The 11,489-nt window shown below is 55.7% G+C and overlaps 3 pseudogenes; all 3 read left to right on the top strand.

The window, feature by feature from the left end:
• The first annotated feature begins 2,713 nt into the window (after positions 1-2,713).
• On the top strand, positions 2,714-3,481 carry LOC142599762 (feather keratin Cos2-3-like; annotated as a pseudogene).
• Positions 3,482-6,823: 3,342 nt separating this feature from the next.
• On the top strand, positions 6,824-7,130 carry LOC142599763 (feather keratin Cos1-1/Cos1-3/Cos2-1-like; annotated as a pseudogene).
• Positions 7,131-10,009: 2,879 nt separating this feature from the next.
• LOC142599761 (feather keratin Cos2-3-like) lies at positions 10,010-10,777 on the top strand (annotated as a pseudogene).
• Positions 10,778-11,489: the final 712 nt, after the last annotated feature.

The following is an 11,489-nucleotide window of genomic DNA, read 5'->3' as shown; positions in this document are numbered from 1 at the left end:
GTTTCTCACTCTCTTGTCTCTCTCTTTCTTCTGTGCTGTCTTCTGCTCCCCTGGGCTGTGAGCACCTGCCAAGCACCTATCCGAGGAAGGGCCTGCTGCCTCTCTCCCTCTCAGGGGCAGGCAGGCAGGCAGGCGGGCAGAGAGACACCCAGTGCAAACACTTCCTCGGCCAAGGGGCAAAGACTCCTAGCTACCCCTGGTGCTCCTGTAGTGTGGCCCCCACTCAGAGGACCTCCTTTCCTCTTTCAACTCATTAAAGGTTTGCTGCATCCCAGCCTGGGCCTCTGTGTGGTCCTTCTCTCTTCCCGAGAGAAAGGCGTCGCTCTGGGGAGATCTTGCAGGCGTAAAGGAGAGCCATCGGCATTCCTGGAGGAAGGGGAGGGTGAGGCACAGGCAGTGGGCATCTTTCAAGCCACTGTCTCTCGCAGCTGAGGAAGATGTCCCCGGCTCCTGCAGGGCCAGCAGCCCTCAGGGCCTGTCTTGCTGCATCCCTGCACACTAATGCCCTCCTCAGCCTTCGAGCATGCCACGCTTGGGCTTGGGAAGCCCAATCGCTGCCCGAGTGAGGAGTCCATCTTCTCGGCCCCTCTGACTGGTGGTGGTGGCACTGGGAGCTGGTTCTGCATCCATCAGCACCTGTCAGCCCTCCCTGGTGGGCGGCTCTTGCTTCAGCAGGGCCACTCTCCCTGTGGCTTGCTCTTACAGGCCCCAGCATGTCAGGGGTCGTTTCAAGGAAAAGCTCCAGATGGAGACTGTGACAGATCAGATCTGCAGGCTTGGAAATTACTTTCTCCTAATGGGTAATTGGGTGGTTACTAAGTTTAGCCAGGACATGTGTCTGTGCAGCCCATCCTGGTCCTCCATACCTGAAGGAAAGTCTTCAGTGATCTAACTTTCTGTGGTAGAAACCTCCTTCTCATGGGCAGCTGCCCACATCTGCCCGATGGTACGTTCCTAGTTTGAGATCTCCGCCAAGACCTTGGAGTCAGGTCCCACTGGGAAAGAACAGGCGAGGTCTAACCTCAGGACGAAGGACAGCAGAAAGGTTCCAAGTATCACAGGGTTTGTAGGCAGTATGGTGAACAGGACCCTCGAGACACAATCACAAAGCCACGCAGATCTTCCAGGAACCAAAGGTTTAATCATAGTGTCACCCAAAGTGTTTAGAATCAGGTAATTCACTGAGGAAACACCACAAACAATACTAGATATTATTTCTCTGAATTTGAACTTGGCTATTCAGAGTCATCTCTGTGGCTCCATCAATAATTCAACACCCACAAACCAAACCCACAACTTCCCGAGTGCTAGCGCTCTAGATGGTCACCCGGTAACCATCATAAGCTGTGCTTTGCAGTCCTTTGGAACCCCAAAACACCTGCTCACTGCAAATAGGTGCAGGAATGTTGTCATTCGGACCATCACGTCACACTTTATAGATTGTTGATGGTGGGCTGATGTCCGTGAGAAACAGAGATCCCCACAGCAATTTGGTCTGGCCAGGGTCCCATGACCCCCTGCTTCCCCACCCATAACACAGCAGATTCAAACCGTTTTAACAGCTGCATCTACCTCATTTCTACAATCCAGTTTCACCAGGGCTCTGTTAAGGTACTTGCCATCCCTATTATTGATAGCATTTACAAGTTCTTTTTTTCGGAGAATCATAGAATCATAGGCTGGTTTGGGTTGGAAGGGACCTCAAAGATTCACAGGTTGGTAGGGTTTGGGAGGGATCTCTAGAGATAATCTAGTCCAACCCCCCCTGCTAAAGCAGGATCACTCAGAGCATGTTGCACAGGTTTGCGCTCAGGCAGGTTCTGAACACCTCCAGAAGAAAGAGACTCCACAACCTCTCTAGGCAGCCTGTCCCAGTGCTCGGTCACCCTCAAAGTAAAAAAGTTTTTCCTCATATTCAGATGGAACTTCCTGTGTTCCAGTTTGTGCCCGTTGCCCCTTGTCCTGTCCCTGGGCACTACTGAGAAGAGTCTGGCCCCCTCCTCTAGATATCCACCCTTCAGGTATTTAGAAGCATTAATAAGATCCCCTCTCTGTCTTCTCTTCTCTTCTCCAGGCTAAACAGACCCAGCTCTCTCAGCCTTTCCTCGTAAGAGAGATACTCAAGTCTCTTGATCATCTTTGCAGCCCTCCACTGGACTCTCTCCAGTCGTTCTTTGTCTTTCTTGAACTGGGGAGCCCAGAACTGTACACATTTCTCCAGATATGGCCTCACTAGGGCCATCTAACCTCCCTCCACCTGCTGGCAACACTCTTCTTAATGCACCTCAGGGAGAGAAAGAGTCAAAAGCAGCATCATTGACCACCCACCTGTGGAAGCAATGAGCGGTGATCTTCAAGAGAGCTTGGAGGGTGGGAGAAAGAGGACGCGACACATTGTCCCGCCCAGCAGCCCTTTGGCATCCGGGTGAGGATTGCAGGGCCAAGAGCAGCAGGGCCCTTCCTGCCAGTGGGGCTGCAAACAAGCCCGCACGAGTGCCCCGGGCCAACGTCCTGCCCGCGACCCCTCAGGGCACTTGGGACTCATCTTCTGCTGGCACCAGTGTGCTCCTGTCCCAGGAATCCTTGGGCCTCCCACCTCAGCACTGAAAAGGAGCCTTCAAGGGGGAGTGGGTACGGCCAAACAAGGAAATGAAAAGGCATCAGGAAACCAAAACACAGCCCGTATCATTAGCTGGGATGTTTTGCATTTGAGATGAGCTTCTCAGAAAATTATTACTTCCACAGAGGCTTCCTCTGGACCTGGGGCACGGCAGGACCAGTATAAAAGCCATCCCAGCTCTTGACTCTCTCATTCGCTTCGCTCCTCTTCTTCTCCTTCGGAAGCAAGTGAGTTGGAAGCTCTGTCCTGCACCGGGGCTGGGGGGTGCCTGTCCTGGGAGGGGAAGCGGGGAGAAGGTGTGGCGTGGAGAGGGGCTGGATCTGGGCTGAGGGGACTCTGGGGTTCTTGGTTAGGAAAGAGCTTTCCTGGGCCTGGCTCTCTTTGCACAGTGCCCAAGGGGACAGGCGAAGCGGCGCGTGGGTCCCCCCTGCACAGCCTCTGGGTCCTCACCCAGCACGTGCCTCGGCTCCCTCATGGTGGGGTGCGGTGCTGCTCCTCACGCGCTCCCCATGCTCCTCCCTGCCCTCTCTCCAGGTGCACCTCCATCCCCGCAACATGTCCTGCTACAGCCAGTGCCTGCCCTGCCAGCCCTGTGGCCCGACCCCGCTGGCCAACAGCTGCAACGAGCCCTGCGTCAGGCAGTGCCAGAACTCCACCGTCGTCATTGAGCCCTCCCCCGTGGTGGTGACCCTGCCCGGCCCCATCCTCAGCTCCTTCCCGCAGAACACCGTTGTGGGCTCCTCCACCTCCGCTGCCGTTGGCAGCATCCTCAGCTGTCAGGGAGTGCCCATCAACTCTGGGTGCTGTGACCTCTCTGGCATTTCCAGCCGCTACTGCGGGAGAACGTGCCTCCCCTGCTAAAGCTGCTGCAGAAGGGCCCCCGGGAACCCAGAGGACGGTAATGGACTGAGCATGGAGATCCTGGCCATCACTTTCAGAGAGACTGAGCCTCCGTGCCTCCAGCTGCAAAGAAAGGCAGGAAGAGGCACGCCTGGGCTCTCTGAAATCATGGCCCTTGCCTAACTTGCCTGTTTCTCACTCTCTTGTCTCTCTCTTTCTTCTGTGCTGTCTTCTGCTCCCCTGGGCTGTGAGCACCTGCCAAGCACCATCCGAGGAAGGGCCTGCTGCCTCTCTCCCTCTCAGGGGCAGGCAGGCAGGCAGGCGGGCAGAGAGACACCCAGTGCAAACACTTCCTCGGCCAAGGGGCAAAGACTCCTAGCTACCCCTGGTGCTCCCTGTAGTGTGGCCCCCACTCAGAGGACCTCCTTTCCCTCTTTCAACTCATTAAAGGTTTGCTGCATCCCAGCCTGGGCCTCTGTGTGGTCCTTCTCTCTTCCCGAGAGAAAGGCGTCGCTCTGGGGAGATCTTGCAGGCGTAAAGGAGAGCCATCGGCATTCCTGGAGGAAGGGGAGGGTGAGGCACAGGCAGTGGGCATCTTTCAAGCCACTGTCTCTCGCAGCTGAGGAAGATGTCCCCGGCTCCTGCAGGGCCAGCAGCCCTCAGGGCCTGTCTTGCTGCATCCCTGCACACTAATGCCCTCCTCAGCCTTCGAGCATGCCACGCTTGGGCTTGGGAAGCCCAATCGCTGCCCGAGTGAGGAGTCCATCTTCTCGGCCCCTCTGGCTGGTGGTGGTGGCACTGGGAGCTGGTTCTGCATCCATCAGCACCTGTCAGCCCTCCCTGGTGGGCGGCTCTTGCTTCAGCAGGGCCACTCTCCCTAATGGCTTGCTCTTACAGGCCCCAGCATGTCAGGGGTCGTTTCAAGGAAAAGCTCCAGATGGAGACTGTGACAGATCAGATCTGCAGGCTTGGAAATTACTTTCTCCTAATGGGTAATTGGGTGGTTACTAAGTTTAGCCAGGACATGTGTCTGTGCAGCCCATCCTGGTCCTCCATACCTGAAGGAAAGTCTTCAGTGATCTAACTTTCTGTGGTAGAAACCTCCTTCTCATGGGCAGCTGCCCACACCTGCCCGATGGTACGTTCCTAGTTTGAGATCTCCGCCAAGACCTTGGAGTCAGGTCCCACTGGGAAAGAACAGGCGAGGTCTAACCTCAGGACGAAGGACAGCAGAAAGGTTCCAAGTATCACAGGGTTTGTAGGCAGTATGGTGAACAGACCCTCGAGACACAATCACAAAGCCACGCAGATCTTCCAGGAACCAAAGGTTTAATCATAGTGTCACCCAAAGTGTTTAGAATCAGGTAATTCACGAGGAAACACCACAAACAATATTAGATATTATTTCTCTGAATTTGAACTTGGCTATTCAGAGTCATCTCTGTGGCTCCATCAATAATTCAACACCCACAAACCAAACCCACAACTTCCCGAGTGCTAGCGCTCTAGATGGTCACCCGGTAACCACATAAGCTGTGCTTTGCAGTCCTTTGGAACCCCAAAACACCTGCTCACTGCAAATAGGTGCAGGAATGTTGTCATTCGGACCATCACGTCACACTTTATAGATTGTTGATGGTGGGCTGATGTCCGTGAGAAACAGAGATCCCCACAGCAATTTGGTCTGGCCAGGGTCCCATGACCCCCTGCTTCCCCACCCATAACACAGCAGATTCAAACCGTTTTACAGCTGCATCTACCTCATTTCTACAATCCAGTTTCACCAGGGCTCTGTTAAGGTACTTGCCATCCCTATTATTGATAGCATTTACAAGTTCTTTTTTTCGGAGAATCATAGAATCATAGGCTGGTTTGGGTTGGAAGGGACCTCAAAGATTCACAGGTTGGTAGGGTTTGGGAGGGATCTCTAGAGATAATCTAGTCCAACCCCCCCTGCTAAAGCAGGATCACTCAGAGCATGTTGCACAGGTTTGCGCTCAGGCAGGTTCTGAACACCTCCAGAAGAAAGAGACTCCACAACCTCTCTAGGCAGCCTGTCCCAGTGCTCGGTCACCCTCAAAGTAAAAAAGTTTTTCCTCATATTCAGATGGAACTTCCTGTGTTCCAGTTTGTGCCCGTTGCCCCTTGTCCTGTCCCTGGGCACTACTGAGAAGAGTCTGGCCCCCTCCTCTAGATATCCACCCTTCAGGTATTTAGAAGCATTAATAAGATCCCCTCTCTGTCTTCTCTTCTCTTCTCCAGGCTAAACAGACCCAGCTCTCTCAGCCTTTCCTCGTAAGAGAGATACTCAAGTCTCTTGATCATCTTTGCAGCCCTCCACTGGACTCTCTCCAGTCGTTCTTTGTCTTTCTTGAACTGGGGAGCCCAGAACTGTACACATTTCTCCAGATATGGCCTCACTAGGGCCATCTAACCTCCCTCCACCTGCTGGCAACACTCTTCTTAATGCACCTCAGGGAGAGAAAGAGTCAAAAGCAGCATCATTGACCACCCACCTGTGGAAGCAATGAGCGGTGATCTTCAAGAGAGCTTGGAGGGTGGGAGAAAGAGGACGCGACACATTGTCCCGCCCAGCAGCCCTTTGGCATCCGGGTGAGGATTGCAGGGCCAAGAGCAGCAGGGCCCTTCCTGCCAGTGGGGCTGCAAACAAGCCCGCACGAGTGCCCCGGGCCAACGTCCTGCCCGCGACCCCTCAGGGCACTTGGGACTCATCTTCTGCTGGCACCAGTGTGCTCCTGTCCCAGGAATCCTTGGGCCTCCCACCTCAGCACTGAAAAGGAGCCTTCAAGGGGGAGTGGGTACGGCCAAACAAGGAAATGAAAAGGCATCAGGAAACCAAAACACAGCCCGTATCATTAGCTGGGATGTTTTGCATTTGAGATGAGCTTCTCAGAAAATTATTACTTCCACAGAGGCTTCCTCTGGACCTGGGGCACGGCAGGACCAGTATAAAAGCCATCCCAGCTCTTCACTCTCTCATTCGCTTCGCTCCTCTTCTTCTCCTTCGGAAGCAAGTGAGTTGGAAGCTCTGTCCTGCACCGGGGCTGGGGGGTGCCTGTCCTGGGAGGGGAAGCGGGGAGAAGGTGTGGCGTGGAGAGGGGCTGGATCTGGGCTGAGGGGACTCTGGGGTTCTTGGTTAGGAAAGAGCTTTCCTGGGCCTGGCTCTCTTTGCACAGTGCCCAAGGGGACAGGCGAAGCGGCGCGTGGGTCCCCCCTGCACAGCCTCTGGGTCCTCACCCAGCACGTGCCTCGGCTCCCTCATGGTGGGGTGCGGTGCTGCTCCTCACGCGCTCCCCATGCTCCTCCCTGCCCTCTCTCCAGGTGCACCTCCATCCCCGCAACATGTCCTGCTACAGCCAGTGCCTGCCCTGCCAGCCCTGTGGCCCGACCCCGCTGGCCAACAGCTGCAACGAGCCCTGCGTCAGGCAGTGCCAGAACTCCACCAGTCGTCATTGAGCCCTCCCCCGTGGTGGTGACCCTGCCCGGCCCCATCCTCAGCTCCTTCCCGCAGAACACCGTTGTGGGCTCCTCCACCTCCGCTGCCGTTGGCAGCATCCTCAGCTGTCAGGGAGTGCCCATCAACTCTGGGTGCTGTGACCTCTCTGGCATTTCCAGCCGCTACTGCGGGAGAACGTGCCTCCCCTGCTAAAGCTGCTGCAGAAGGGCCCCCGGGAACCCAGAGGACGGTAATGGACTGAGCATGGAGATCCTGGCCATCACTTTCAGAGAGACTGAGCCTCCGTGCCTCCAGCTGCAAAGAAAGGCAGGAAGAGGCACGCCTGGGCTCTCTGAAATCATGGCCCTTGCCTAACTTGCCTGTTTCTCACTCTCTTGTCTCTCTCTTTCTTCTGTGCTGTCTTCTGCTCCCCTGGGCTGTGAGCACCTGCCAAGCACCATCCGAGGAAGGGCCTGCTGCCTCTCTCCCTCTCAGGGGCAGGCAGGCAGGCAGGCGGGCAGAGAGACACCCAGTGCAAACACTTCCTCGGCCAAGGGGCAAAGACTCCTAGCTACCCCTGGTGCTCCCTGTAGTGTGGCCCCCACTCAGAGGACCTCCTTTCCCTCTTTCAACTCATTAAAGGTTTGCTGCATCCCAGCCTGGGCCTCTGTGTGGTCCTTCTCTCTTCCCGAGAGAAAGGCGTCGCTCTGGGGAGATCTTGCAGGCGTAAAGGAGAGCCATCGGCATTCCTGGAGGAAGGGGAGGGTGAGGCACAGGCAGTGGGCATCTTTCAAGCCACTGTCTCTCGCAGCTGAGGAAGATGTCCCCGGCTCCTGCAGGGCCAGCAGCCCTCAGGGCCTGTCTTGCTGCATCCCTGCACACTAATGCCCTCCTCAGCCTTCGAGCATGCCACGCTTGGGCTGGGGAAGCCCAATCGCTGCCCGAGTGAGGAGTCCATCTTCTCGGCCCCTCTGGCTGGTGGTGGTGGCACTGGGAGCTGGTTCTGCATCCATCAGCACCTGTCAGCCCTCCCTGGTGGGCGGCTCTTGCTTCAGCAGGGCCACTCTCCCTGTGGCTTGCTCTTACAGGCCCCAGCATGTCAGGGGTCGTTTCAAGGAAAAGCTCCAGATGGAGACTGTGACAGATCAGATCTGCAGGCTTGGAAATTACTTTCTCCTAATGGGTAATTGGGTGGTTACTAAGTTTAGCCAGGACATGTGTCTGTGCAGCCCATCCTGGTCCTCCATACCTGAAGGAAAGTCTTCAGTGATCTAACTTTCTGTGGTAGAAACCTCCTTCTCATGGGCAGCTGCCCACATCTGCCCGATGGTACGTTCCTAGTTTGAGATCTCCGCCAAGACCTTGGAGTCAGGTCCCACTGGGAAAGAACAGGCGAGGTCTAACCTCAGGACGAAGGACAGCAGAAAGGTTCCAAGTATCACAGGGTTTGTAGGCAGTATGGTGAACAGACCCTCGAGACACAATCACAAAGCCACGCAGATCTTCCAGGAACCAAAGGTTTAATCATAGTGTCACCCAAAGTGTTTAGAATCAGGTAATTCACGAGGAAACACCACAAACAATACTAGATATTATTTCTCTGAATTTGAACTTGGCTATTCAGAGTCATCTCTGTGGCTCCATCAATAATTCAACACCCACAAACCAAACCCACAACTTCCCGAGTGCTAGCGCTCTAGATGGTCACCCGGTAACCACATAAGCTGTGCTTTGCAGTCCTTTGGAACCCCAAAACACCTGCTCACTGCAAATAGGTGCAGGAATGTTGTCATTCGGACCATCACGTCACACTTTATAGATTGTTGATGGTGGGCTGATGTCCGTGAGAAACAGAGATCCCCACAGCAATTTGGTCTGGCCAGGGTCCCATGACCCCCTGCTTCCCCACCCATAACACAGCAGATTCAAACCGTTTTACAGCTGCATCTACCTCATTTCTACAATCCAGTTTCACCAGGGCTCTGTTAAGGTACTTGCCATCCCTATTATTGATAGCATTTACAAGTTCTTTTTTTCGGAGAATCATAGAATCATAGGCTGGTTTGGGTTGGAAGGGACCTCAAAGATTCACAGGTTGGTAGGGTTTGGGAGGGATCTCTAGAGATAATCTAGTCCAACCCCCCCTGCTAAAGCAGGATCACTCAGAGCATGTTGCACAGGTTTGCGCTCAGGCAGGTTCTGAACACCTCCAGAAGAAAGAGACTCCACAACCTCTCTAGGCAGCCTGTCCCAGTGCTCGGTCACCCTCAAAGTAAAAAAGTTTTTCCTCATATTCAGATGGAACTTCCTGTGTTCCAGTTTGTGCCCGTTGCCCCTTGTCCTGTCCCTGGGCACTACTGAGAAGAGTCTGGCCCCCTCCTCTAGATATCCACCCTTCAGGTATTTAGAAGCATTAATAAGATCCCCTCTCTGTCTTCTCTTCTCTTCTCCAGGCTAAACAGACCCAGCTCTCTCAGCCTTTCCTCGTAAGAGAGATACTCAAGTCCCTTGATCATCTTTGCAGCCCTCCACTGGACTCTCTCCAGTCGTTCTTTGTCTTTCTTGAACTGGGGAGCCCAGAACTGTACACATTTCTCCAGATATGGCCTCACTAGGGCCATCTAACCTCCCTCCACCTGCTGGCAACACTCTTCTTAATGCACCTCAGGGAGAGAAAGAGTCAAAAGCAGCATCATTGACCACCCACCTGTGGAAGCAATGAGCGGTGATCTTCAAGAGAGCTTGGAGGGTGGGAGAAAGAGGACGCGACACATTGTCCCGCCCAGCAGCCCTTTGGCATCCGGGTGAGGATTGCAGGGCCAAGAGCAGCAGGGCCCTTCCTGCCAGTGGGGCTGCAAACAAGCCCGCACGAGTGCCCCGGGCCAACGTCCTGCCCGCGACCCCTCAGGGCACTTGGGACTCATCTTCTGCTGGCACCAGTGTGCTCCTGTCCCAGGAATCCTTGGGCCTCCCACCTCAGCACTGAAAAGGAGCCTTCAAGGGGGAGTGGGTACGGCCAAACAAGGAAATGAAAAGGCATCAGGAAACCAAAACACAGCCCGTATCATTAGCTGGGATGTTTTGCATTTGAGATGAGCTTCTCAGAAAATTATTACTTCCACAGAGGCTTCCTCTGGACCTGGGGCACGGCAGGACCAGTATAAAAGCCATCCCAGCTCTTCACTCTCTCATTCGCTTCGCTCCTCTTCTTCTCCTTCGGAAGCAAGTGAGTTGGAAGCTCTGTCCTGCACCGGGGCTGGGGGGTGCCTGTCCTGGGAGGGGAAGCGGGGAGAAGGTGTGGCGTGGAGAGGGGCTGGATCTGGGCTGAGGGGACTCTGGGGTTCTTGGTTAGGAAAGAGCTTTCCTGGGCCTGGCTCTCTTTGCACAGTGCCCAAGGGGACAGGCGAAGCGGCGCGTGGGTCCCCCCTGCACAGCCTCTGGGTCCTCACCCAGCACGTGCCTCGGCTCCCTCATGGTGGGGTGCGGTGCTGCTCCTCACGCGCTCCCCATGCTCCTCCCTGCCCTCTCTCCAGGTGCACCTCCATCCCCGCAACATGTCCTGCTACAGCCAGTGCCTGCCCTGCCAGCCCTGTGGCCCGACCCCGCTGGCCAACAGCTGCAACGAGCCCTGCGTCAGGCAGTGCCAGAACTCCACCGTCGTCATTGAGCCCTCCCCCGTGGTGGTGACCCTGCCCGGCCCCATCCTCAGCTCCTTCCCGCAGAACACCGTTGTGGGCTCCTCCACCTCCGCTGCCGTTGGCAGCATCCTCAGCTGTCAGGGAGTGCCCATCAACTCTGGGTGCTGTGACCTCTCTGGCATTTCCAGCCGCTACTGCGGGAGAACGTGCCTCCCCTGCTAAAGCTGCTGCAGAAGGGCCCCCGGGAACCCAGAGGACGGTAATGGACTGAGCATGGAGATCCTGGCCATCACTTTCAGAGAGACTGAGCCTCCGTGCCTCCAGCTGCAAAGAAAGGCAGGAAGAGGCACGCCTGGGCTCTCTGAAATCATGGCCCTTGCCTAACTTGCCTGTTTCTCACTCTCTTGTCTCTCTCTTTCTTCTGTGCTGTCTTCTGCTCCCCTGGGCTGTGAGCACCTGCCAAGCACCATCCGAGGAAGGGCCTGCTGCCTCTCTCCCTCTCAGGGGCAGGCAGGCAGGCAGGCGGGCAGAGAGACACCCAGTGCAAACACTTCCTCGGCCAAGGGGCAAAGACTCCTAGCTACCCCTGGTGCTCCCTGTAGTGTGGCCCCCACTCAGAGGACCTCCTTTCCCTCTTTCAACTCATTAAAGGTTTGCTGCATCCCAGCCTGGGCCTCTGTGTGGTCCTTCTCTCTTCCCGAGAGAAAGGCGTCGCTCTGGGGAGATCTTGCAGGCGTAAAGGAGAGCCATCGGCATTCCTGGAGGAAGGGGAGGGTGAGGCACAGGCAGTGGGCATCTTTCAAGCCACTGTCTCTCGCAGCTGAGGAAGATGTCCCCGGCTCCTGCAGGGCCAGCAGCCCTCAGGGCCTGTCTTGCTGCATCCCTGCACACTAATGCCCTCCTCAGCCTTCGAGCATGCCACGCTTGGGCTGGG

This window comes from Balearica regulorum, unplaced genomic scaffold (assembly GCF_011004875.1).
Source record: "Balearica regulorum gibbericeps isolate bBalReg1 unplaced genomic scaffold, bBalReg1.pri scaffold_119_arrow_ctg1, whole genome shotgun sequence".
In the NCBI taxonomy this organism is placed as follows: Eukaryota; Metazoa; Chordata; class Aves; order Gruiformes; family Gruidae; genus Balearica; species Balearica regulorum.
The sequence above is the reverse complement of the archived record's forward strand: the minus strand, read 5'-3'. Positions and strand labels throughout refer to the sequence as shown.